This window comes from Salvelinus alpinus, chromosome 3 (genome assembly GCF_045679555.1).
Source record: "Salvelinus alpinus chromosome 3, SLU_Salpinus.1, whole genome shotgun sequence".
Lineage (NCBI taxonomy): Eukaryota > Metazoa > Chordata > Actinopteri > Salmoniformes > Salmonidae > Salvelinus > Salvelinus alpinus.
In genome coordinates, this window is record NC_092088.1 from 110078240 (window position 1) to 110105350 (window position 27111).

The 27111-nt window shown below is 38.2% G+C and overlaps 15 non-coding genes across 15 annotated transcripts; all 15 read left to right on the forward strand.

Annotated features, from left to right (window-relative positions):
* Positions 1-10224: 10224 nt before the first annotated feature.
* trnav-uac (transfer RNA valine (anticodon UAC)) lies at positions 10225-10297 on the forward strand. Its single transcript has one exon. It is a non-coding gene; the product is annotated as a tRNA-Val (tRNA).
* A 1679-nt stretch (positions 10298-11976) lies between these two features.
* trnav-cac (transfer RNA valine (anticodon CAC)) lies at positions 11977-12049 on the forward strand. The gene has a single exon. It is a non-coding gene; the product is annotated as a tRNA-Val (tRNA).
* A 337-nt stretch (positions 12050-12386) lies between these two features.
* Positions 12387-12459, forward strand: trnav-cac (transfer RNA valine (anticodon CAC)). Its single transcript has one exon. It is a non-coding gene; the product is annotated as a tRNA-Val (tRNA).
* Positions 12460-13188: 729 nt separating this feature from the next.
* On the forward strand, positions 13189-13261 carry trnav-uac (transfer RNA valine (anticodon UAC)). The gene has a single exon. It is a non-coding gene; the product is annotated as a tRNA-Val (tRNA).
* A 1132-nt stretch (positions 13262-14393) lies between these two features.
* On the forward strand, positions 14394-14466 carry trnav-uac (transfer RNA valine (anticodon UAC)). The gene has a single exon. It is a non-coding gene; the product is annotated as a tRNA-Val (tRNA).
* A 1088-nt stretch (positions 14467-15554) lies between these two features.
* trnav-uac (transfer RNA valine (anticodon UAC)) lies at positions 15555-15627 on the forward strand. The gene has a single exon. It is a non-coding gene; the product is annotated as a tRNA-Val (tRNA).
* Positions 15628-16367: 740 nt separating this feature from the next.
* On the forward strand, positions 16368-16440 carry trnav-cac (transfer RNA valine (anticodon CAC)). Its single transcript has one exon. It is a non-coding gene; the product is annotated as a tRNA-Val (tRNA).
* Positions 16441-16759: 319 nt separating this feature from the next.
* On the forward strand, positions 16760-16832 carry trnav-uac (transfer RNA valine (anticodon UAC)). The gene has a single exon. It is a non-coding gene; the product is annotated as a tRNA-Val (tRNA).
* Positions 16833-17939: 1107 nt separating this feature from the next.
* Positions 17940-18012, forward strand: trnav-uac (transfer RNA valine (anticodon UAC)). Its single transcript has one exon. It is a non-coding gene; the product is annotated as a tRNA-Val (tRNA).
* A 3099-nt stretch (positions 18013-21111) lies between these two features.
* trnav-uac (transfer RNA valine (anticodon UAC)) lies at positions 21112-21184 on the forward strand. Its single transcript has one exon. It is a non-coding gene; the product is annotated as a tRNA-Val (tRNA).
* A 677-nt stretch (positions 21185-21861) lies between these two features.
* On the forward strand, positions 21862-21934 carry trnav-uac (transfer RNA valine (anticodon UAC)). The gene has a single exon. It is a non-coding gene; the product is annotated as a tRNA-Val (tRNA).
* A 1497-nt stretch (positions 21935-23431) lies between these two features.
* Positions 23432-23504, forward strand: trnag-ucc (transfer RNA glycine (anticodon UCC)). The gene has a single exon. It is a non-coding gene; the product is annotated as a tRNA-Gly (tRNA).
* Positions 23505-23841: 337 nt separating this feature from the next.
* trnav-aac (transfer RNA valine (anticodon AAC)) lies at positions 23842-23914 on the forward strand. Its single transcript has one exon. It is a non-coding gene; the product is annotated as a tRNA-Val (tRNA).
* A 1705-nt stretch (positions 23915-25619) lies between these two features.
* On the forward strand, positions 25620-25692 carry trnag-ucc (transfer RNA glycine (anticodon UCC)). The gene has a single exon. It is a non-coding gene; the product is annotated as a tRNA-Gly (tRNA).
* Positions 25693-26439: 747 nt separating this feature from the next.
* On the forward strand, positions 26440-26512 carry trnav-aac (transfer RNA valine (anticodon AAC)). Its single transcript has one exon. It is a non-coding gene; the product is annotated as a tRNA-Val (tRNA).
* The last annotated feature ends 599 nt before the right edge of the window (positions 26513-27111 follow it).

The window sequence follows — 27111 nt, forward strand, 5'->3', positions numbered from 1 at the left end:
ATACATGCAGTGAATATCAGTAAAATTTGGTTTAGTCCTTGCAAAAATCACACGAAGCAGTTTCTGTAGTGTAGTGGTTATCACATTCGCTTCACACGTGAAAGGTCCCCGGTTCGAAACCGGGTGGAAACAGTGCTCTTTGACACAATCAGTAAGAACTGTATTTATAACAGATAATAATATTTTGGAAATTCAAATACATGCAGTGAATAGCAGTAAAATTTGGTTTAGTCCTTGCAAAAATCACATGCGGCAGTTTCTGTAGTGTAGTGGTTATCACGTTCGCTTTACATGCGAAAGGTCCCCGGTTCGAAACCGGGTGGAAACAATGCTCTTTGACACATTCAGTAAGAACTGTATTTATAACAGTGAATAGTTGCTTTCATAAATGCCTTATTTTGGAAATTCAAAGACATGCAGTGAATATCAGTAAAATTTGGTTTAGTCCTTGCAAAAACCACATGAAGCAGTTTCTGTAGTGTAGTGGTTATCACATTCGCTTCACACGCGAAAGGTCCCCGGTTCGAAACCGGGTGGAAACAGTGCTCTTTGACACATTCAGTAAGAACTGTATTTATAACAGATAATAATATTTTGGAAATTCAAATACATGCAGTGAATATCAGTAAACTTTGGTTTAGTCCTTGCAAAAACCACACGAAGCAGTTTCTGTAGTGTAGTGGTTATCACATTCGCTTCACACGCGAAAGGTCCCCGGTTCGAAACCGGGTGGAAACAGTGCTCTTTGACACATCCAGTAAGAACTGAATTTATAACAGTGAATAGTTGCTTTCATAAATGCCTTATTTTGGAAATTCAAATAAATGATGTGAATATCAGTAAAATTTGGTTTAGTCCTTGCAAAAATCACATGCAGCAGTTTCTGTAGTGTAGTGGTTATCACGTTCGCTTAACACGCGAAAGGTACCTGGTTTGAAACCGGGTGGAAAAAGTGCTTTCTTTCATAAATGCCTTATTTTGCAAATTCAAATACATGCAGTGAATATCAGTAAAATTTGGTTTAGTCCTTGCAAAAACCACACGAAGCAGTTTCTGTAGTGTAGTGGTTATCACATTCGCTTCACACGCGAAAGGTCCCCGGTTCGAAACCGGGTGGAAACAATGCTCTTTGACACATTCAGTAAGAACTGTATTTATAACAGTGAATAGTTGCTTTCATAAATGCCTTATTTTGGAAATTCAAAGACATGCAGTGAATATCAGTAAAATTTGGTTTAGTCCTTGCAAAAACCACATGAAGCAGTTTCTGTAGTGTAGTGGTTATCACATTCGCTTCACATGCGAAAGGTCCCCGGTTCGAAACCGGGTGGAAACAGTGCTCTTTGACACATTCAGTAAGAACTGTATTTATAACAGATAATAATATTTTGGAAATTCAAATACATGCAGTGAATAGCAGTAAAATTTGGTTTAGTCCTTGCAAAAACCACACGAAGCAGTTTCTGTAGTGTAGTGGTTATCACATTCGCTTCACACGCGAAAGGTCCCCGGTTCGAAACCGGGTGGAAACAGTGCTCTTTGACACATTCAGTAAGAACTGTATTTATAACAGATAATAATATTTTGGAAATTCAAATACATGCAGTGAATAGCAGTAAAATTTGGTTTAGTCCTTGCAAAAATCACATGCGGCAGTTTCTGTAGTGTAGTGGTTATCACGTTCGCTTAACACGCGAAAGGTCCCTGGTTTGAAACCGGGTGGTAAAAGTGCTTTCTTTCATAAATGCCTTATATTGGAAATTCAAATACATGCAGTGAATATCAGTAAAATTTGGTTTAGTCCTTGCAAAAACCACATGCAGCGATTTCTGTAATGTAGTGATTATCACATTCGCTTCACAAGCGAAATGTCCCCGGTTCGAAACCTGGGTGGAAACAGTGCCCTTTGACACATTCAGTAAGAACTGTATTTATAACAGTGAATAGTTGCTTTCATAAATGCCTTATTTTGGAAATTCAAATAAATGATGTGAATATCAGTAAAATTTGGTTTAGTCCTTGCAAAAATCACATGCAGCAGTTTCTGTAGTGTAGTGGTTATCACGTGCGCTTAACACGCGAAAGGTACCTGGTTTGAAACCGGGTGGAAAAAGTGCTTTCTTTCATAAATGCCTTATTTTGGAAATTCAAATACATGCAGTGAATATCAGTAAAATTTGGTTTAGTCCTTGCAAAAACCACATGAAGCAGTTTCTGTAGTGTAGTGGTTATCACATTCGCTTCACACGCGAAAGGTCCCCGGTTCGAAACCGGGTGGAAACAATGCTCTTTGACACATTCAGTAAGAACTGTATTTATAACAGTGAATAGTTGCTTTCATAAATGCCTTATTTTGGAAATTCAAAGACATGCAGTGAATATCAGTAAAATTTGGTTTAGTCCTTGCAAAAACCACATGAAGCAGTTTCTGTAGTGTAGTGGTTATCACATTCGCTTCACACGCGAAAGGTCCCCGGTTCGAAACCGGGTGGAAACAGTGCTCTTTGACACATTCAGTAAGAACTGTATTTATAACAGATAATAATATTTTGGAAATTCAAATACATGCAGTGAATATCAGTAAAATTTGGTTTAGTCCTTGCAAAAACCACACGAAGCAGTTTCTGTAGTGTAGTGGTTATCACATTCGCTTCACACGCGAAAGGTCCCCGGTTCGAAACCGGGTGGAAACAGTGCTCTTTGACACAATCAGTAAGAACTGTATTTATAACAGATAATAATATTTTGGAAATTCAAATACATGCAGTGAATAGCAGTAAAATTTGGTTTAGTCCTTGCAAAAATTACATGTGGCAGTTTCTGTAGTGTAGTGGTTATCACGTTCGCTTTACATGCGAAAGGTCCCCGGTTCGAAACCGGGTGGAAACAATGCTCTTTGACACATTCAGTAAGAACTGTATTTATAACAGTGAATAGTTGCTTTCATAAATGCCTTATTTTGGAAATTCAAAGACATGCAGTGAATATCAGTAAAATTTGGTTTAGTCCTTGCAAAAACCACATGAAGCAGTTTCTGTAGTGTAGTGGTTATCACATTCGCTTCACACGCGAAAGGTCCCCGGTTCGAAACCGGGTGGAAACAGTGCTCTTTGACACAATCAGTAAGAACTGTATTTATAACAGATAATAATATTTTGGAAATTCAAATACATGCAGTGAATAGCAGTAAAATTTGGTTTAGTCCTTGCAAAAAACACATGCGGCAGTTTCTGTAGTGTAGTGGTTATCACGTTTGCTTTACATGCGAAAGGTCCCCGGTTCGAAACCGGGTGGAAACAATGCTCTTTGACACATTCAGTAAGAACTGTATTTATAACAGTGAATAGTTGCTTTCATAAATGCCTTATTTTGGAAATTCAAAGACATGCAGTGATATCAGTAAAATTTGGTTTAGTCCTTGCAAAAACCACATGAAGCAGTTTCTGTAGTGTAGTGGTTATCACATTCGCTTCACACGCGAAAGGTCCCCGGTTCGAAACCGGGTGGAAACAGTGCTCTTTGACACATTCAGTAAGAACTGTATTTATAACAGATAATAATATTTTGGAAATTCAAATACATGCAGTGAATATAAGTAAAATTTGGTTTAGTCCTTGCAAAAACCACACGAAGCAGTTTCTGTAGTGTAGTGGTTATCACATTCGCTTCACACGCGAAAGGTCCCCGGTTCGAAACCGGGTGGAAACAGTGCTCTTTGACACAATCAGTAAGAACTGTATTTATAACAGATAATAATATTTTGGAAATTCAAATACATGCAGTGAATAGCAGTAAAATTTGGTTTAGTCCTTGCAAAAATCACATGCGGCAGTTTCTGTAGTGTAGTGGTTATCACGTTCGCTTTACATGCGAAAGGTCCCCGGTTCGAAACCGGGTGGAAACAATGCTCTTTGACACATTCAGTAAGAACTGTATTTATAACAGTGAATAGTTGCTTTCATAAATGCCTTATTTTGGAAATTCAAAGACATGCAGTGAATATCAGTAAAATTTGGTTTAGTCCTTGCAAAAACCACATGAAGCAGTTTCTGTAGTGTAGTGGTTATCACATTCGCTTCACACGCGAAAGGTCCCCGGTTCGAAACCGGGTGGAAACAGTGCTCTTTGACACAATCAGTAAGAACTGTATTTATAACAGATAATAATATTTTGGAAATTCAAATACATGCAGTGAATAGCAGTAAAATTTGGTTTAGTCCTTGCAAAAAACACATGTGGCAGTTTCTGTAGTGTAGTGGTTCTCCCATTTGCTTTCCATGCGAAAGGTCCCCGGTTCGAAACCGGGTGGAAACAATGCTCTTTGACACATTCAGTAAGAACTGTATTTATAACAGTGAATAGTTGCTTTCATAAATGCCTTATTTTGGAAATTCAAAGACATGCAGTGATATCAGTAAAATTTGGTTTAGTCCTTGCAAAAACCACATGAAGCAGTTTCTGTAGTGTAGTGGTTATCACATTCGCTTCACACGCGAAAGGTCCCCGGTTCGAAACCGGGTGGAAACAGTGCTCTTTGACACATTCAGTAAGAACTGTATTTATAACAGATAATAATATTTTGGAAATTCAAATACATGCAGTGAATATCAGTAAAATTTGGTTTAGTCCTTGCAAAAACCACACGAAGCAGTTTCTGTAGTGTAGTGGTTATCACATTAGCTTCACACGCGAAAGGTCCCCGGTTCGAAACCGGGTGGAAACAGTGCTCTTTGACACATTCAGTAAGAACTGAATTTATAACAGTGAATAGTTGCTTTCATAAATGCCTTATTTTGGAAATTCAAATAAATGATGTGAATATCAGTAAAATTTGGTTTAGTCCTTGCAAAAATCACATGCAGCAGTTTCTGTAGTGTAGTGGTTATCACGTTCGCTTAACACGCGAAAGGTACCTGGTTTGAAACCGGGTGGAAAAAGTGCTTTCTTTCATAAATGCCTTATTTTGGAAATTCAAATACATGCAGTGAATATCAGTAAAATTTGGTTTAGTCCTTGCAAAAACCACACGAAGCAGTTTCTGTAGTGTAGTGGTTATCACATTCGCTTCACACGCGAAAGGTCCCCGGTTCGAAACCGGGTGGAAACAATGCTCTTTGACACATTCAGTTAGAACTGTATTTATAACAGTGAATAGTTGCTTTCATAAATGCCTTATTTTGGAAATTCAAAGACATGCAGTGAATATCAGTAAAATTTGGTTTAGTCCTTGCAAAAACCACATGAAGCAGTTTCTGTAGTGTAGTGGTTATCACATTCGCTTCACACGCGAAAGGTCCCCGGTTCGAAACCGGGTGGAAACAGTGCTCTTTGACACATTCAGTAAGAACTGTATTTATAACAGATAATAATATTTTGGAAATTCAAATACATGCAGTGAATATCAGTAAAATTTGGTTTAGTCCTTGCAAAAACCACACGAAGCAGTTTCTGTAGTGTAGTGGTTATCACATTCGCTTCACACGCGAAAGGTCCCCGGTTCGAAACCGGGTGGAAACAGTGCTCTTTGACACATTCAGTAAGAACTGTATTTATAACAGATAATAATATTTTGGAAATTCAAATACATGCCGTGAATAGCAGTAAAATTTGGTTTAGTCCTTGCAAAAATCACATGCGGCAGTGTCTGTAGTGTAGTGGTTATCACGTTCGCTTTACACGCGAAAGGTCCCCGGTTCGAAACCGGGTGGAAACAGTGCTCTTTGACACATTCAGTAAGAACTGTATTTATAACAGTGAATAGTTGCTTTCATAAATGCCTTATTTTGGAAATTCAAATAAATGATGTGAATATCAGTAAAATTTGGTTTAGTCCTTGCAAAAAACACATGCGGCAGTTTCTGTAGTGTAGTGGTTATCACGTTCGCTTAACACGCGAAAGGTCCCTGGTTTGAAACCGGGTGGTAAAAGTGCTTTCTTTCATAAATGCCTTATATTGGAAATTCAAATACATGCAGTGAATATCAGTAAAATTTGGTTTAGTCCTTGCAAAAACCACATGCAGCGATTTCTGTAATGTAGTGATTATCACATTCGCTTCACACGCGAAATGTCCCCGGTTCGAAACCTGGGTGGAAACAGTGCCCTTTGACACATTCAGTAAGAACTGTATTTATAACAGTGAATAGTTGCTTTCATAAATGCCTTATTTTGGAAATTCAAAGACATGCAGTGAATATCAGTAAAATTTGGTTTAGTCCTTGCAAAAACCACATGAAGCAGTTTCTGTAGTGTAGTGGTTATCACATTCGCTTCACACGCGAAAGGTCCCCGGTTCGAAACCGGGTGGAAACAGTGCTCTTTGACACAATCAGTAAGAACTGTATTTATAACAGATAATAATATTTTGGAAATTCAAATACATGCAGTGAATAGCAGTAAAATTTGGTTTAGTCCTTGCAAAAAACACATGCGGCAGTTTCTGTAGTGTAGTGGTTATCACGTTTGCTTTACATGCGAAAGGTCCCCGGTTCGAAACCGGGTGGAAACAATGCTCTTTGACACATTCAGTAAGAACTGTATTTATAACAGTGAATAGTTGCTTTCATAAATGCCTTATTTTGGAAATTCAAAGACATGCAGTGATATCAGTAAAATTTGGTTTAGTCCTTGCAAAAACCACATGAAGCAGTTTCTGTAGTGTAGTGGTTATCACATTCGCTTCACACGCGAAAGGTCCCCGGTTCGAAACCGGGTGGAAACAGTGCTCTTTGACACATTCAGTAAGAACTGTATTTATAACAGATAATAATATTTTGGAAATTCAAATACATGCAGTGAATATAAGTAAAATTTGGTTTAGTCCTTGCAAAAACCACACGAAGCAGTTTCTGTAGTGTAGTGGTTATCACATTCGCTTCACACGCGAAAGGTCCCCGGTTCGAAACCGGGTGGAAACAGTGCTCTTTGACACAATCAGTAAGAACTGTATTTATAACAGATAATAATATTTTGGAAATTCAAATACATGCAGTGAATAGCAGTAAAATTTGGTTTAGTCCTTGCAAAAATCACATGCGGCAGTTTCTGTAGTGTAGTGGTTATCACGTTCGCTTTACATGCGAAAGGTCCCCGGTTCGAAACCGGGTGGAAACAATGCTCTTTGACACATTCAGTAAGAACTGTATTTATAACAGTGAATAGTTGCTTTCATAAATGCCTTATTTTGGAAATTCAAAGACATGCAGTGAATATCAGTAAAATTTGGTTTAGTCCTTGCAAAAACCACATGAAGCAGTTTCTGTAGTGTAGTGGTTATCACATTCGCTTCACACGCGAAAGGTCCCCGGTTCGAAACCGGGTGGAAACAGTGCTCTTTGACACAATCAGTAAGAACTGTATTTATAACAGATAATAATATTTTGGAAATTCAAATACATGCAGTGAATAGCAGTAAAATTTGGTTTAGTCCTTGCAAAAAACACATGTGGCAGTTTCTGTAGTGTAGTGGTTATCACGTTTGCTTTACATGCGAAAGGTCCCCGGTTCGAAACCGGGTGGAAACAATGCTCTTTGACACATTCAGTAAGAACTGTATTTATAACAGTGAATAGTTGCTTTCATAAATGCCTTATTTTGGAAATTCAAAGACATGCAGTGATATCAGTAAAATTTGGTTTAGTCCTTGCAAAAACAACATGAAGCAGTTTCTGTAGTGTAGTGGTTATCACATTCGCTTCACACGCGAAAGGTCCCCGGTTCGAAACCGGGTGGAAACAGTGCTCTTTGACACATTCAGTAAGAACTGTATTTATAACAGATAATAATATTTTGGAAATTCAAATACATGCAGTGAATATCAGTAAAATTTGGTTTAGTCCTTGCAAAAACCACACGAAGCAGTTTCTGTAGTGTAGTGGTTATCACATTAGCTTCACACGCGAAAGGTCCCCGGTTCGAAACCGGGTGGAAACAGTGCTCTTTGACACATTCAGTAAGAACTGAATTTATAACAGTGAATAGTTGCTTTCATAAATGCCTTATTTTGGAAATTCAAATAAATGATGTGAATATCAGTAAAATTTGGTTTAGTCCTTGCAAAAATCACATGCAGCAGTTTCTGTAGTGTAGTGGTTATCACGTTCGCTTAACACGCGAAAGGTACCTGGTTTGAAACCGGGTGGAAAAAGTGCTTTCTTTCATAAATGCCTTATTTTGGAAATTCAAATACATGCAGTGAATATCAGTAAAATTTGGTTTAGTCCTTGCAAAAACCACACGAAGCAGTTTCTGTAGTGTAGTGGTTATCACATTCGCTTCACACGCGAAAGGTCCCCGGTTCGAAACCGGGTGGAAACAATGCTCTTTGACACATTCAGTTAGAACTGTATTTATAACAGTGAATAGTTGCTTTCATAAATGCCTTATTTTGGAAATTCAAAGACATGCAGTGAATATCAGTAAAATTTGGTTTAGTCCTTGCAAAAACCACATGAAGCAGTTTCTGTAGTGTAGTGGTTATCACATTCGCTTCACACGCGAAAGGTCCCCGGTTCGAAACCGGGTGGAAACAGTGCTCTTTGACACATTCAGTAAGAACTGTATTTATAACAGATAATAATATTTTGGAAATTCAAATACATGCAGTGAATATCAGTAAAATTTGGTTTAGTCCTTGCAAAAACCACACGAAGCAGTTTCTGTAGTGTAGTGGTTATCACATTCGCTTCACACGCGAAAGGTCCCCGGTTCGAAACCGGGTGGAAACAGTGCTCTTTGACACATTCAGTAAGAACTGTATTTATAACAGATAATAATATTTTGGAAATTCAAATACATGCCGTGAATAGCAGTAAAATTTGGTTTAGTCCTTGCAAAAATCACATGCGGCAGTGTCTGTAGTGTAGTGGTTATCACGTTCGCTTTACACGCGAAAGGTCCCCGGTTCGAAACCGGGTGGAAACAGTGCTCTTTGACACATTCAGTAAGAACTGTATTTATAACAGTGAATAGTTGCTTTCATAAATGCCTTATTTTGGAAATTCAAATAAATGATGTGAATATCAGTAAAATTTGGTTTAGTCCTTGCAAAAAACACATGCGGCAGTTTCTGTAGTGTAGTGGTTATCACGTTCGCTTAACACGCGAAAGGTCCCTGGTTTGAAACCGGGTGGTAAAAGTGCTTTCTTTCATAAATGCCTTATATTGGAAATTCAAATACATGCAGTGAATATCAGTAAAATTTGGTTTAGTCCTTGCAAAAACCACATGCAGCGATTTCTGTAATGTAGTGATTATCACATTCGCTTCACACGCGAAATGTCCCCGGTTCGAAACCTGGGTGGAAACAGTGCCCTTTGACACATTCAGTAAGAACTGTATTTATAACAGTGAATAGTTGCTTTCATAAATGCCTTATTTTGGAAATTCAAATAAATGATGTGAATATCAGTAAAATTTGGTTTAGTCCTTGCAAAAATCACATGCAGCAGTTTCTGTAGTGTAGTGGTTATCACGTTCGCTTAACACGCGAAAGGTACCTGGTTTGAAACCGGGTGGAAAAAGTGCTTTCTTTCATAAATGCCTTATTTTGGAAATTCAAATACATGCAGTGAATATCAGTAAAATTTGGTTTAGTCCTTGCAAAAACCACATGAAGCAGTTTCTGTAGTGTAGTGGTTATCACATTTGCTTCACACGCGAAAGGTCCCCGGTTCGAAACCGGGTGGAAACAATGCTCTTTGACACATTCAGTAAGAACTGTATTTATAACAGTGAATAGTTGCTTTCATAAATGCCTTATTTTGGAAATTCAAAGACATGCAGTGAATATCAGTAAAATTTGGTTTAGTCCTTGCAAAAACCACATGAAGCAGTTTCTGTAGTGTAGTGGTTATCACATTCGCTTCACACGCGAAAGGTCCCCGGTTCGAAACCGGGTGGAAACAGTGCTCTTTGACACATTCAGTAAGAACTGTATTTATAACAGATAATAATATTTTGGAAATTCAAATACATGCAGTGAATATCAGTAAAATTTGGTTTAGTCCTTGCAAAAACCACACGAAGCAGTTTCTGTAGTGTAGTGGTTATCACATTCGCTTCACACGCGAAAGGTCCCCGGTTCGAAACCGGGTGGAAACAGTGCTCTTTGACACATTCAGTAAGAACTGTATTTATAACAGATAATAATATTTTGGAAATTCAAATACATGCAGTGAATAGCAGTAAAATTTGGTTTAGTCCTTGCAAAAATCACTTGCGGCAGTTTCTGTAGTGTAGTGGTTATCACGTTCGCTTTACACGCGAAAGGTCCCCGGTTCGAAACCGGGTGGAAACAGTGCTCTTTGACACATTCAGTAAGAACTGTATTTATAACAGTGAATAGTTGCTTTCATAAATGCCTTATTTTGGAAATTCAAATAAATGATGTGAATATCAGTAAAATTTGGTTTAGTCCTTGCAAAAAACACATGCGGCAGTTTCTGTAGTGTAGTGGTTATCACGTTCGCTTAACACGCGAAAGGTCCCTGGTTTGAAACCGGGTGGTAAAAGTGCTTTCTTTCATAAATGCCTTATATTGGAAATTCAAATACATGCAGTGAATATCAGTAAAATTTGGTTTAGTCCTTGCAAAAACCACATGCAGCGATTTCTGTAATGTAGTGATTATCACATTCGCTTCACACGCGAAATGTCCCCGGTTCGAAACCTGGGTGGAAACAGTGCCCTTTGACACATTCAGTAAGAACTGTATTTATAACAGTGAATAGTTGCTTTCATAAATGCCTTATTTTGGAAATTCAAATAAATGATGTGAATATCAGTAAAATTTGGTTTAGTCCTTGCAAAAATCACATGCAGCAGTTTCTGTAGTGTAGTGGTTATCACGTTCGCTTAACATGCGAAAGGTCCCCGGTTCGAAACCGGGTGGGAACAGTGCATTCTTTCATAAATGCCTTATTTTCGAAATTCAAATACATGCAGTGAATATCAGTCAAATTTGGTTTAGTCCTTGCAAAAATCACATGCAGCAGTTTCTGTAGTGTAGTGGTTATCACGTTCGCTTAACACGTGAAAGGTCCCCGGTTCGAAACCGGGTGGAAACAGTGCTCTTTGAACACATTCAGTAAGAACTGTATTTATAACAGTGAATAGTTGCTTTCATAAATGCCTTATTTTGGAAATTCAAAGACATGCAGTGAATATCAGTAAAATTTGGTTTAGTCCTTGCAAAAATCACATGCAGCAGTTTCTGTAGTGTAGTGGTTATCACGTTCGCTTAACATGCGAAAGGTCCCCGGTTCGAAACCGGTTGGAAACAGTGCATTCTTTCATAAATGCCTTATTTTCGAAATTCAAATACATGCAGTGAATATCAGTAAAATTTGGTTTAGTCCTTGCTAAAATCACATGCAGCAGTTTCTGTAGTGTAGTGGTTATCACGTTCGCTTAACACGCGAAAGGTCCCCGGTTCGAAAACGGGTGGAAACAGTGCTCTTTGACACATTCAGTGAGAACTGTATTTATAACAGTGAATAGTTGCTTTCATCAATGCCTTATTTTGGAAATTCAAATAAATGATGTGAATATCAGTAAAATTTGGTTTAGTACTTGCAAAAAATGCATGCAGCAGTTTCTGTAGTGTAGTGGTTATCACATTCGCTTCACACGCGAAAGGTCCCCGGTTCGAAACCGGATGGAAACAGTGCTCTTTGACACATTCAGTAAGAACTGAATTTATAACAGTGAATAGTTGCTTTCATAAATGCCTTATTTTGGAAATTCAAATAAATGATGTGAATATCAGTAAAATTTGGTTTAGTCCTTGCAAAAATCACATGCAGCAGTTTCTGTAGTGTAGTGGTTATCACGTTCGCTTAACACGCGAAAGGTACCTGGTTTGAAACCGGGTGGAAAAAGTGCTTTCTTTCATAAATGCCTTATTTTGGAAATTCAAATACATGCAGTGAATATCAGTAAAATTTGGTTTAGTCCTTGCAAAAAACACATGAAGCAGTTTCTGTAGTGTAGTGGTTATCACATTCGCTTCACACGCGAAAGGTCCCCGGTTCGAATCCGGGTGGAAACAGTGCTCTTTGACACAATCAGTAAGAACTGTATTTATAACAGATAATATTATTTTGGAAATTCAAATACATGCAGTGAATAGCAGTAAAATTTGGTTTAGTCCTTGCAAAAATCACATGCGGCAGTTTCTGTAGTGTAGTGGTTATCACGTTCGCTTTACATGCGAAAGGTCCCCGGTTCGAAACCGGGTGGAAACAATGCTCTTTGACACATTCAGTAAGAACTGTATTTATAACAGTGAATAGTTGCTTTCATAAATGCCTTATTTTGGAAATTCAAAGACATGCAGTGAATATCAGTAAAATTTGGTTTAGTCCTTGCAAAAACCACATGAAGCAGTTTCTGTAGTGTAGTGGTTATCACATTCGCTTCACACGCGAAAGGTCCCCGGTTCGAATCCGGGTGGAAACAGTGCTCTTTGACACAATCAGTAAGAACTGTATTTATAACAGATAATATTATTTTGGAAATTCAAATACATGCAGTGAATAGCAGTAAAATTTGGTTTAGTGCTTGCAAAAATCACATGCGGCAGTTTCTGTAGTGTAGTGGTTATCACGTTCGCTTTACATGCGAAAGGTCCCCGGTTCGAAACCGGGTGGAAACAATGCTCTTTGACACATTCAGTAAGAACTGTATTTATAACAGTGAATAGTTGCTTTCATAAATGCCTTATTTTGGAAATTCAAAGACATGCAGTGAATATCAGTAAAATTTGGTTTAGTCCTTGCAAAAACCACATGAAGCAGTTTCTGTAGTGTAGTGGTTATCACATTCGCTTCACACGCGAAAGGTCCCCGGTTCGAAACCGGGTGGAAACAGTGCTCTTTGACACATTCAGTAAGAACTGTATTTATAACAGATAATAATATTTTGGAAATTCAAATACATGCAGTGAATATCAGTAAAATTTGGTTTAGTCCTTGCAAAAACCACACGAAGCAGTTTCTGTAGTGTAGTGGTTATCACATTCGCTTCACACGCGAAAGGTCCCCGGTTCGAAACCGGGTGGAAACAGTGCTCTTTGACACATTCAGTAAGAACTGTATTTATAACAGATAATAATATTTTGGAAATTCAAATACATGCAGTGAATAGCAGTAAAATTTGGTTTAGTCCTTGCAAAAATCACATGCGGCAGTTTCTGTAGTGTAGTGGTTATCACGTTCGCTTTACACGCGAAAGGTCCCCGGTTCGAAACCGGGTGGAAACAGTGCTCTTTGACACATTCAGTAAGAACTGTATTTATAACAGTGAATAGTTGCTTTCATAAATGCCTTATTTTGGAAATTCAAATAAATGATGTGAATATCAGTAAAATTTGGTTTAGTCCTTGCAAAAAACACATGCGGCAGTTTCCGTAGTGTAGTGGTTATCACGTTCGCTTCACACGCGAAAGGTCCCTGGTTTGAAACCGGGTGGTAAAAGTGCTTTCTTTCATAAATGCCTTATATTGGAAATTCAAATACATGCAGTGAATATCAGTAAAATTTGGTTTAGTCCTTGCAAAAACCACATGCAGCGATTTCTGTAATGTAGTGATTATCACATTCGCTTCACACGCGAAAGGTCCCCGGTTCGAAACCTGGGTGGAAACAGTGCCCTTTGACACATTCAGTAAGAACTGTATTTATAACAGTGAATAGTTGCTTTCATAAATGCCTTATTTTGGAAATTCAAATAAATGATGTGAATATCAGTAAAATTTGGTTTAGTCCTTGCAAAAATCACATGCAGCAGTTTCTGTAGTGTAGTGGTTATCACGTTCGCTTTACATGCGAAAGGTCCCCGGTTCGAAACCGGGTGGAAACAATGCTCTTTGACACATTCAGTAAGAACTGTATTTATAACAGTGAATAGTTGCTTTCATAAATGCCTTATTTTGGAAATTCAAAGACATGCAGTGAATATCAGTAAAATTTGGTTTAGTCCTTGCAAAAACCACATGAAGCAGTTTCTGTAGTGTATTGGTTATCACATTCGCTTCACAAGCGAAAGGTCCCCGGTTCGAAACCGGGTGGAAACAGTGCTCTTTGACACATTCAGTAAGAACTGTATTTATAACAGATAATAATATTTTGGAAATTCAAATACATGCAGTGAATATCAGTAAAATTTGGTTTAGTCCTTGCAAAAACCACACGAAGCAGTTTCTGTAGTGTAGTGGTTATCACATTCGCTTCACACGCGAAAGGTCCCCGGTTCGAAACCGGGTGGAAACAGTGCTCTTTGACACATTCAGTAAGAACTGTATTTATAACAGATAATAATATTTTGGAAATTCAAATACATGCAGTGAATAGCAGTAAAATTTGGTTTAGTCCTTGCAAAAATCACATGCGGCAGTTTCTGTAGTGTAGTGGTTATCACGTTCGCTTTACACGCGAAAGGTCCCCGGTTCGAAACCGGGTGGAAACAGTGCTTTTTGACACATTCAGTAAGAACTGTATTTATAACAGTGAATAGTTGCTTTCATAAATGCCTTATTTTGGAAATTCAAATAAATGATGTGAATATCAGTAAAATTTGGTTTAGTCCTTGCAAAAAACACATGCGGCAGTTTCTGTAGTGTAGTGGTTATCACGTTCGCTTAACACGCGAAAGGTCCCTGGTTTGAAACCGGGTGGTAAAAGTGCTTTCTTTCATAAATGCCTTATATTGGAAATTCAAATACATGCAGTGAATATCAGTAAAATTTGGTTTAGTCCTTGCAAAAACCACATGCAGCGATTTCTGTAATGTAGTGATTATCACATTCGCTTCACACGCGAAATGTCCCTGGTTCGAAACCTGGGTGGAAACAGTGCCCTTTGACACATTCAGTAAGAACTGTATTTATAACAGTGAATAGTTGCTTTCATAAATGCCTTATTTTGGAAATTCAAATAAATGATGTGAATATCAGTAAAATTTGGTTTAGTCCTTGCAAAAATCACATGCAGCAGTTTCTGTAGTGTAGTGGTTATCACGTTCGCTTAACATGCGAAAGGTCCCCGGTTCGAAACCGGGTGGGAACAGTGCATTCTTTCATAAATGCCTTATTTTCGAAATTCAAATACATGCAGTGAATATCAGTCAAATTTGGTTTAGTCCTTGCAAAAACCACATGAAGCAGTTTCTGTAGTGTAGTGGTTATCACATTCGCTTCACACGCGAAAGGTCCCCGGTTCGAAACCGGGTGGAAACAGTGCTCTTTGACACATTCAGTAAGAACTGTATTTATAACAGATAATAATATTTTGGAAATTCAAATACATGCAGTGAATATCAGTAAAATTTGGTTTAGTCCTTGCAAAAACCACACGAAGCAGTTTCTGTAGTGTAGTGGTTATCACATTCGCTTCACACGCGAAAGGTCCCCGGTTCGAAACCGGGTGGAAACAGTGCTCTTTGACACATTCAGTAAGAACTGTATTTATAACAGATAATAATATTTTGGAAATTCAAATACATGCAGTGAATAGCAGTAAAATTTGGTTTAGTCCTTGCAAAAATCACATGCGGCAGTTTCTGTAGTGTAGTGGTTATCACGTTCGCTTTACACGCGAAAGGTCCCCGGTTCGAAACCGGGTGGAAACAGTGCTCTTTGACACATTCAGTAAGAACTGTATTTATAACAGTGAATAGTTGCTTTCATAAATGCCTTATTTTGGAAATTCAAATAAATGATGTGAATATCAGTAAAATTTGGTTTAGTCCTTGCAAAAAACACATGCGGCAGTTTCTGTAGTGTAGTGGTTATCACGTTCGCTTAACACGCGAAAGGTCCCTGGTTTGAAACCGGGTGGTAAAAGTGCTTTCTTTCATAAATGCCTTATATTGGAAATTCAAATACATGCAGTGAATATCAGTAAAATTTGGTTTAGTCCTTGCAAAAACCACATGCAGCGATTTCTGTAATGTAGTGATTATCACATTCGCTTCACACGCGAAAGGTCCCCGGTTCGAAACCTGGGTGGAAACAGTGCCCTTTGACACATTCAGTAAGAACTGTATTTATAACAGTGAATAGTTGCTTTCATAAATGCCTTATTTTGGAAATTCAAATAAATGATGTGAATATCAGTAAAATTTGGTTTAGTCCTTGCAAAAACCACATGCAGCAGTTTCTGTAGTGTAGTGGTTATCACGTTCGCTTTACATGCGAAAGGTCCCCGGTTCGAAACCGGGTGGAAACAATGCTCTTTGACACATTCAGTAAGAACTGTATTTATAACAGTGAATAGTTGCTTTCATAAATGCCTTATTTTGGAAATTCAAAGACATGCAGTGAATATCAGTAAAATTTGGTTTAGTCCTTGCAAAAACCACATGAAGCAGTTTCTGTAGTGTAGTGGTTATCACATTCGCTTCACAAGCGAAAGGTCCCCGGTTCGAAACCGGGTGGAAACAGTGCTCTTTGACACATTCAGTAAGAACTGTATTTATAACAGATAATAATATTTTGGAAATTCAAATACATGCAGTGAATATCAGTAAAATTTGGTTTAGTCCTTGCAAAAACCACACGAAGCAGTTTCTGTAGTGTAGTGGTTATCACATTCGCTTCACACGCGAAAGGTCCCCGGTTCGAAACCGGGTGGAAACAGTGCTCTTTGACACATTCAGTAAGAACTGTATTTATAACAGATAATAATATTTTGGAAATTCAAATACATGCAGTGAATAGCAGTAAAATTTGGTTTAGTCCTTGCAAAAATCACATGCGGCAGTTTCTGTAGTGTAGTGGTTATCACGTTCGCTTTACACGCGAAAGGTCCCCGGTTCGAAACCGGGTGGAAACAGTGCTCTTTGACACATTCAGTAAGAACTGTGTTTATAACAGTGAATAGTTGCTTTCATAAATGCCTTATTTTGGAAATTCAAATAAATGATGTGAATATCAGTAAAATTTGGTTTAGTCCTTGCAAAAAACACATGCGGCAGTTTCTGTAGTGTAGTGGTTATCACGTTCGCTTAACACGCGAAAGGTCCCTGGTTTGAAACCGGGTGGTAAAAGTGCTTTCTTTCATAAATGCCTTATATTGGAAATTCAAATACATGCAGTGAATATCAGTAAAATTTGGTTTAGTCCTTGCAAAAACCACATGCAGCGATTTCTGTAATGTAGTGATTATCACATTCGCTTCACACGCGAAATGTCCCCGGTTCGAAACCTGGGTGGAAACAGTGCCCTTTGACACATTCAGTAAGAACTGTATTTATAACAGTGAATAGTTGCTTTCATAAATGCCTTATTTTGGAAATTCAAATAAATGATGTGAATATCAGTAAAATTTGGTTTAGTCCTTGCAAAAATCACATGCAGCAGTTTCTGTAGTGTAGTGGTTATCACGTTCGCTTAACATGCGAAAGGTCCCCGGTTCGAAACCGGGTGGGAACAGTGCATTCTTTCATAAATGCCTTATTTTCGAAATTCAAATACATGCAGTGAATATCAGTCAAATTTGGTTTAGTCCTTGCAAAAATCACATGCAGCAGTTTCTGTAGTGTAGTGGTTATCACATTCGCTTCACACGCGAAAGGTCCCCGGTTCGAAACCGGGTGGAAACAGTGCTCTTTGAACACCTTCAGTAAGAACTGTCTTTCTAACAGTGAATAGTTGCTTTCATAAATGCCTTATTTTGGAAATTCAAAGACATGCAGTGAATATCAGTAAAATTTGGTTTAGTCCTTGCAAAAATCACATGCAGCAGTTTCTGTAGTGTAGTGGTTATCACGTTCGCTTAACATGCGAAAGGTCCCCGGTTCGAAAACGGGTGGAAACAGTGCTCTTTGACACATTCAGTAAGAACTGTATTTATAACAGATAATAATATTTTGGAAATTCAAATACATGCAGTGAATAGCAGTAAAATTTGGTTTAGTCCTTGCAAAAATCACATGCGGCAGTTTCTGTAGTGTAGTGGTTATCACGTTCGCTTTACACGCGAAAGGTCCCCGGTTCGAAACCGGGTGGAAACAGTGCTCTTTGACACATTCAGTAAGAACTGTATTTATAACAGTGAATAGTTGCTTTCATAAATGCCTTATTTTGGAAATTCAAATAAATGATGTGAATATCAGTAAAATTTGGTTTAGTCCTTGCAAAAAACACATGCGGCAGTTTCTGTAGTGTAGTGGTTATCACGTTCGCTTAACACGCGAAAGGTCCCTGGTTTGAAACCGGGTGGTAAAAGTGCTTTCTTTCATAAATGCCTTATATTGGAAATTCAAATACATGCAGTGAATATCAGTAAAATTTGGTTTAGTCCTTGCAAAAACCACATGCAGCGATTTCTGTAATGTAGTGATTATCACATTCGCTTCACACGCGAAATGTCCCCGGTTCGAAACCTGGGTGGAAACAGTGCCCTTTGACACATTCAGTAAGAACTGTATTTATAACAGTGAATAGTTGCTTTCATAAATGCCTTATTTTGGAAATTCAAATAAATGATGTGAATATCAGTAAAATTTGGTTTAGTCCTTGCAAAAATCACATGCAGCAGTTTCTGTAGTGTAGTGGTTATCACGTTCGCTTAACATGCGAAAGGTCCCCGGTTCGAAACCGGGTGGGAACAGTGCATTCTTTCATAAATGCCTTATTTTCGAAATTCAAATACATGCAGTGAATATCAGTCAAATTTGGTTTAGTCCTTGCAAAAATCACATGCAGCAGTTTCTGTAGTGTAGTGGTTATCACGTTCGCTTAACACGTGAAAGGTCCCCGGTTCGAAACCGGGTGGAAACAGTGCTCTTTGAACACATTCAGTAAGAACTGTATTTATAACAGTGAATAGTTGCTTTCATAAATGCCTTATTTTGGAAATTCAAAGACATGCAGTGAATATCAGTAAAATTTGGTTTAGTCCTTGCAAAAATCACATGCAGCAGTTTCTGTAGTGTAGTGGTTATCACGTTCGCTTAACATGCGAAAGGTCCCCGGTTCGAAAACGGGTGGAAACAGTGCTCCTTGACACATTCAGTGAGAACTGTATTTATAACAGTGAATAGTTGCTTTCATCAATGCCTTATTTTGGAAATTCAAATAAATGATGTGAATATCAGTAAAATTTGGTTTAGTCCTTGCAAAAAACACATGCGGCAGTTTCTGTAGTGTAGTGGTTATCACGTTCGCTTAACACGCGAAAGGTCCCTGGTTTGAAACCGGGTGGTAAAAGTGCTTTCTTTCATAAATGCCTTATATTGGAAATTCAAATACATGCAGTGAATATCAGTAAAATTTGGTTTAGTCCTTGCAAAAACCACATGCAGCGATTTCTGTAATGTAGTGATTATCACATTCGCTTCACACGCGAAATGTCCCCGGTTCGAAACCTGGGTGGAAACAGTGCCCTTTGACACATTCAGTAAGAACTGTATTTATAACAGTGAATAGTTGCTTTCATAAATGCCTTATTTTGGAAATTCAAATAAATGATGTGAATATCAGTAAAATTTGGTTTAGTCCTTGCAAAAATCACATGCAGCAGTTTCTGTAGTGTAGTGGTTATCACGTTCGCTTAACATGCGAAAGGTCCCCGGTTCGAAACCGGGTGGGAACAGTGCATTCTTTCATAAATGCCTTATTTTCGAAATTCAAATACATGCAGTGAATATCAGTCAAATTTGGTTTAGTCCTTGCAAAAATCACATGCAGCAGTTTCTGTAGTGTAGTGGTTATCACGTTCGCTTAACACGTGAAAGGTCCCCGGTTCGAAACCGGGTGGAAACAGTGCTCTTTGAACACATTCAGTAAGAACTGTATTTATAACAGTGAATAGTTGCTTTCATAAATGCCTTATTTTGGAAATTCAAAGACATGCAGTGAATATCAGTAAAATTTGGTTTAGTCCTTGCAAAAATCACATGCAGCAGTTTCTGTAGTGTAGTGGTTATCACATTCGCTTAACATGCGAAAGGTCCCCGGTTCGAAAACGGGTGGAAACAGTGCTCCTTGACACATTCAGTGAGAACTGTATTTATAACAGTGAATAGTTGCTTTCATCAATGCCTTATTTTGGAAATTCAAATAAATGATGTGAATATCAGTAAAATTTGGTTTAGTACTTGCAAAAAACGCATGCAGCAGTTTCTGTAGTGTAGTGGTTATCACATTCGCTTCACACGCGAAAGGTCCCCGGTTCGAAACCGGGTGGAAACAGTGCTCTTTGACACATTCAGTAAGAACTGAATTTATAACAGTGAATAGTTGCTTTCATAAATGCCTTATTTTGGAAATTCAAATAAATGATGTGAATATCAGTAAAATTTGGTTTAGTCCTTGCAAAAATCACATGCAGCAGTTTCTGTAGTGTAGTGGTTATCACGTTCGCTTAACACGCGAAAGGTACCTGGTTTGAAACCGGGTGGAAAAAGTGCTTTCTTTCATAAATGCCTTATTTTGGAAATTCAAATACATGCAGTGAATAGCAGTAAAATTTGGTTTAGTCCTTGCAAAAATCACATGCGGCAGTTTCTGTAGTGTAGTGGTTATCACGTTCGCTTTACATGCGAAAGTGCCCCGGTTCGAAACCGGGTGGAAACAATGCTCTTTGACACATTCAGTAAGAACTGTATTTATAACAGTGAATAGTTGCTTTCATAAATGCCTTATTTTGGAAATTCAAAGACATGCAGTGAATATCAGTAAAATTTGGTTTAGTCCTTGCAAAAACCACATGAAGCAGTTTCTGTAGTGTAGTGGTTATCACATTCGCTTCACACGCGAAAGGTCCCCGGTTCGAAACCGGGTGGAAACAGTGCTCTTTGACACATTCAGTAAGAACTGTATTTATAACAGATAATAATATTTTGGAAATTCAAATACATGCAGTGAATATCAGTAAAATTTGGTTTAGTCCTTGCAAAAACCACACGAAGCAGTTTCTGTAGTGTAGTGGTTATCACATTCGCTTCACACGCGAAAGGTCCCCGGTTCGAAACCGGGTGGAAACAGTGCTCTTTGACACATTCAGTAAGAACTGTATTTATAACAGATAATAATATTTTGGAAATTCAAATACATGCAGTGAATAGCAGTAAAATTTGGTTTAGTCCTTGCAAAAATCACATGCGGCAGTTTCTGTAGTGTAGTGGTTATCACGTTCGCTTTACACGCGAAAGGTCCCCGGTTCGAAACCGGGTGGAAACAGTGCTCTTTGACACATTCAGTAAGAACTGTATTTATAACAGTGAATAGTTGCTTTCATAAATGCCTTATTTTGGAAATTCAAATAAATGATGTGAATATCAGTAAAATTTGGTTTAGTCCTTGCAAAAAAAACATGCGGCAGTTTCTGTAGTGTAGTGGTTATCACGTTCGCTTAACACGCGAAAGGTCCCTGGTTTGAAACCGGGTGGTAAAAGTGCTTTCTTTCATAAATGCCTTATATTGGAAATTCAAATACATGCAGTGAATATCAGTAAAATTTGGTTTAGACCTTGCAAAAACCACATGCAGCAGTTTCTGTAGTGTAGTGGTTATCACGTTCGCTTAACACGCGAAAGGTCCCCGGTTCGAAATAGGGTGGAAACAGTGAATTCTTTCATAAATGCCTTATTTTGGAAATTCAAATACATGCAGTGAATATCAGTAAAATTTGGTTTAGTCCTTGCAAAAATCACATGAAGCAGTTTCTGTAGTGTAGTGGTTATCACATTTGCTTCATACGCGAAAGGTCCCCGGTTCGAAACCGGGTGGAAACAGTGCTCTTTGACACATTCAGTAAGAACTGTATTTATAACAGATAATAATATTTTGGAAATTCAAATACATGCAGTGAATAGCAGTAAAATTTGGTTTAGTCCTTGCAAAAATCACATGCGGCAGTTTCTGTAGTGTAGTGGTTATCACGTTCGCTTTACACGCGAAAGGTCCCCGGTTCGAAACCGGGTGGAAACAGTGCTCTTTGACACATTCAGTAAGAACTGAATTTATAACAGTGAATAATTGCTTTCATAAATGCCTTATTTTGGAAATTCAAATAAATGATGTGAATATCAGTAAAATTTGGTTTAGTCCTTGCAAAAATCACATGCAGCAGTTTCTGTAGTGTAGTGGTTATCACGTTCGCTTAACACGCGAAAGGTACCTGGTTTGAAACCGGGTGGAAAAAGTGCTTTCTTTCATAAATGCCTTATTATGGAAATTCAAATACATGCAGTGAATATCAGTATAATTTGGTTTAGTCCTTGCAAAAACCACATGAAGCAGTTTCTGTAGTGTAGTGGTTATCACATTCGCTTCACACGCGAAAGGTCCCCGGTTCGAAACCGGGTGGAAACAGTCCTCTTTGACACAATCAGTAAGAACTGTATTTATAACAGATAATATTATTTTGGAAATTCAAATACATGCAGTGAATAGCAGTAAAATTTGGTTTAGTCCTTGCAAAAATCACATGCGGCAGGTTCTGTAGTGTAGTGGTTATCACGTTCGCTTTACATGCGAAAGGTCCCCGGTTCGAAACCGGGTGGAAACAATGCTCTTTGACACATTCAGTAAGCACTGTATTTATAACAGTGAATAGTTGCTTTCATAAATGCCTTATTTTGGAAATTCAAAGACATGCAGTGAATATCAGTAAAATTTGGTTTAGTCCTTTCAAAAACCACACGAAGCAGTTTCTGTAGTGTAGTGGTTCTCACATTCGCTTCACACGCGAAAGGTCCCCGGTTCGAAACCGGGTGGAAACAGTGCTCTTTGACACATTCAGTAAGAACGGTATTTATAACAGATAATAATATTTTGGAAATTCAAAGACATGCAGTGAATATCAGTAAAATTTGGTTTAGACCTTGCAAAAACCACATGCAGCAGTTTCTGTAGTGTAGTGGTTATCACGTTCGCTTAACACGCGAAAGGTCCCCGGTTCAAAACCGGGTGGAAACAGTGCTCTTTGACACATTCAGTAAGAACTGAATTTATAACAGTGAATAGTTGCTTTCATAAATGCCTTATTTTGGAAATTCAAATAAATGATGTGAATATCAGTAAAATTTGGTTTAGTCCTTGCAAAAATCACATGCAGCAGTTTCTGTAGTGTAGTGGTTATCACGTTCGCTTAACACGCGAAAGGTACCTGGTTTGAAACCGGGTGGAAAAAGTGCTTTCTTTCATAAATGCCTTATTTTGGAAATTCAAATACATGCAGTGAATATCAGTAAAATTTGGTTTAGTCCTTGCAAAAACCACATGAAGCAGTTTCTGTAGTGTAGTGGTTATCACATTCGCTTCACACGCGAAAGGTCCCCGGTTCGAAACCGGGTGGAAACAGTCCTCTTTGACACAATCAGTAAGAACTGTATTTATAACAGATAATATTATTTTGGAAATTCAAATACATGCAGTGAATAGCAGTAAAATTTGGTTTAGTCCTTGCAAAAATCACATGCGGCAGGTTCTGTAGTGTAGTGGTTATCACGTTCGCTTTCCATGCGAAAGGTCCCCGGTTCGAAACCGGGTGGAAACAATGCTCTTTGACACATTCAGTAAGAACTGTATTTATAACAGTGAATAGTTGCTTTCATAAATGCCTTATTTTGGAAATTCAAAGACATGCAGTGAATATCAGTAAAATTTGGTTTAGTCCTTGCAAAAACCACACGAAGCAGTTTCTCTAGTGTAGTGGTTATCACATTCGCTTCACACGCGAAAGGTCCCCGGTTCGAAACCGGGTGGAAACAGTGCTCTTTGACACATTCAGTAAGAACTGTATTTATAACAGATAATAATATTTTGGAAATTCAAAGACATGCAGTGAATATCAGTAAAATTTGGTTTAGACCTTGCAAAAACCACATGCAGCAGTTTCTGTAGTGTAGTGGTTATCACGTTCGCTTAACACGCGAAAGGTCCCCGGTTCGAAACCGGGTGGAAACAGTGCTCTTTGACACATTCAGTAAGAACTGTATTTATAACAGTGAATAGTTGCTTTCATAAATGCCTTATTTTGGAAATTCAAATAAATGATGTGAATATCAGTAAAATTTGGTTTAGTCCTTGCAAAAAACACATGCGGCAGTTTCTGTAGTGTAGTGGTTATCACGTTCGCTTAACACGCGAAAGGTCCCTGGTTTGAAACCGGGTGGTAAAAGTGCTTTCTTTCATAAATGCCTTATATTGGAAATTCAAATACATGCAGTGAATATCAGTAAAATTTGGTTTAGTCCTTGCAAAAACCACATGCAGCGATTTCTGTAATGTAGTGATTATCACATTCGCTTCACACGCGAAAGGTCCCCGGTTCGAAACCTGGGTGGAAACAGTGCCCTTTGACACATTCAGTAAGAACTGTATTTATAACAGTGAATAGTTGCTTTCATAAATGCCTTATTTTGGAAATTCAAATACATGCAGTGAATATCAGTCAAATTTGGTTTAGTCCTTGCAAAAATCACATGCAGCAGTTTCTGTAGTGTAGTGGTTATCACGTTCGCTTAACACGTGAAAGGTCCCCGGTTCGAAACCGGGTGGAAACAGTGCTCTTTGAACACATTCAGTAAGAACTGTATTTATAACAGTGAATAGTTGCTTTCATAAATGCCTTATTTTGGAAATTCAAAGACATGCAGTGAATATCAGTAAAATTTGGTTTAGTCCTTGCAAAAATCACATGCAGCAGTTTCTGTAGTGTAGTGGTTATCACGTTCGCTTAACATGCGAAAGGTCCCCGGTTCGAAACCGGTTGGAAACAGTGCATTCTTTCATAAATGCCTTATTTTCGAAATTCAAATACATGCAGTGAATATCAGTAAAATTTGGTTTAGTCCTTGCAAAAATCACATGCAGCAGTTTCTGTAGTGTAGTGGTTATCACGTTCGCTTCACACGCGAAAGGTCCCCGGTTCGAAAACGGGTGGAAACAGTGCTCTTTGACACATTCAGTGAGAACTGTATTTATAACAGTGAATAGTTGCTTTCATCAATGCCATATTTTGGAAATTCAAATAAATGATGTGAATATCAGTAAAATTTGGTTTAGTACTTGCAAAAAACACATGCAGCAGTTTCTGTAGTGTAGTGGTTATCACATTCGCTTCACACGCGAAAGGTCCCCGGTTCGAAACCGGGTGGAAACAGTACTCTTTGACACATTCAGTAAGAACTGTATTTATAACAGTGAATAGTTGCTTTCATAAATGCCTTATTTTGGAAATTCAAAGACATGCAGTGAATATCAGTAAAATTTGGTTTAGACCTTGCAAAAACCACATGCAGCAGTTTCTGTAGTGTAGTGGTTATCACGTTCGCTTAACACGCGAAAGGTACCTGGTTTGAAACCGGGTGGAAAAAGTGCTTTCTTTCATAAATGCCTTATTTTGGAAATTCAAATACATGCAGTGAATATCAGTAAAATTTGGTTTAGTCCTTGCAAAAACCACATGAAGCAGTTTCTGTAGTGTAGTGGTTATCACATTCGCTTCACACGCGAAAGGTCCCCGGTTCGAAACCGGGTGGAAACAGTCCTCTTTGACACAATCAGTAAGAACTGTATTTATAACAGATAATATTATTTTGGAAATTCAAATACATGCAGTGAATAGCAGTAAAATTTGGTTTAGTCCTTGCAAAAATCACATGCGGCAGGTTCTGTAGTGTAGTGGTTATCACATTCGCTTTCCATGCGAAAGGTCCCCGGTTCGAAACCGGGTGGAAACAATGCTCTTTGACACATTCAGTAAGAACTGTATTTATAACAGTGAATAGTTGCTTTCATAAATGCCTTATTTTGGAAATTCAAAGACATGCAGTGAATATCAGTAAAATTTGGTTTAGTCCTTGCAAAAACCACATGAAGCAGTTTCTGTAGTGTAGTGGTTATCACATTCGCTTCACACGCGAAAGGTCCCCGGTTCGAAACCGGGTGGAAACAGTCCTCTTTGACACAATCAGTAAGAACTGTATTTATAACAGATAATATTATTTTGGAAATTCAAATACATGCAGTGAATAGCAGTAAAATTTGGTTTAGTCCTTGCAAAAATCACATGCGGCAGGTTCTGTAGTGTAGTGGTTATCACGTTCGCTTTACATGCGAAAGGTCCCCGGTTCGAAACTGGGTGGAAACAATGCTCTTTGACACATTCAGTAAGAACTGTATTTATAACAGTGAATAGTTGCTTTCATAAATGCCTTATTTTGGAAATTCAAAGACATGCAGTGAATATCAGTAAAATTTGGTTTAGTCCTTGCAAAAACCACACGAAGCAGTTTCTGTAGTGTAGTGGTTATCACATTCGCTTCACACGCGAAAGGTCCCCGGTTCGAAACCGGGTGGAAACAGTGCTCTTTGACACATTCAGTAAGAACTGTATTTATAACAGATAATAATATTTTGGAAATTCAAAGACATGCAGTGAATATCAGTAAAATTTGGTTTAGACCTTGCAAAAACCACATGCAGCAGTTTCTGTAGTGTAGTGGTTATCACGTTCGCTTAACACGCGAAAGGTCCCCGGTTCGAAACCGGGTGGAAACAGTGCTCTTTGACACATTCAGTAAGAACTGTATTTATAACAGTGAATAGTTGCTTTCATAAATGCCTTATTTTGGAAATTCAAATAAATGATGTGAATATCAGTAAAATTTGGTTTAGTCCTTGCAAAAAACACATGCGGCAGTTTCTGTAGTGTAGTGGTTATCACGTTCGCTTAACACGCGAAAGGTCCCTGGTTTGAAACCGGGTGGTAAAAGTGCTTTCTTTCATAAATGCCTTATATTGGAAATTCAAATACATGCAGTGAATATCAGTAAAATTTGGTTTAGTCCTTGCAAAAACCACATGCAGCGATTTCTGTAATGTAGTGATTATCACATTCGCTTCACGCGCGAAAGGTCCCCGGTTCGAAACCTGGGTGGAAACAGTGCTCTTTGACACATTCAGTAAGAACTGTATTTATAACAGTGAATAGTTGCTTTCATAAATGCCTTATTTTGGAAATTCAAATAAATGATGTGAATATCAGTAAAATTTGGTTTAGTCCTTGCAAAAATCAAATGCAGCAGTTTCTGTAGTGTAGTGGTTATCACGTTCGCTTAACATGCGAAAGGTCCCCGGTTCGAAACCGGGTGGAAACA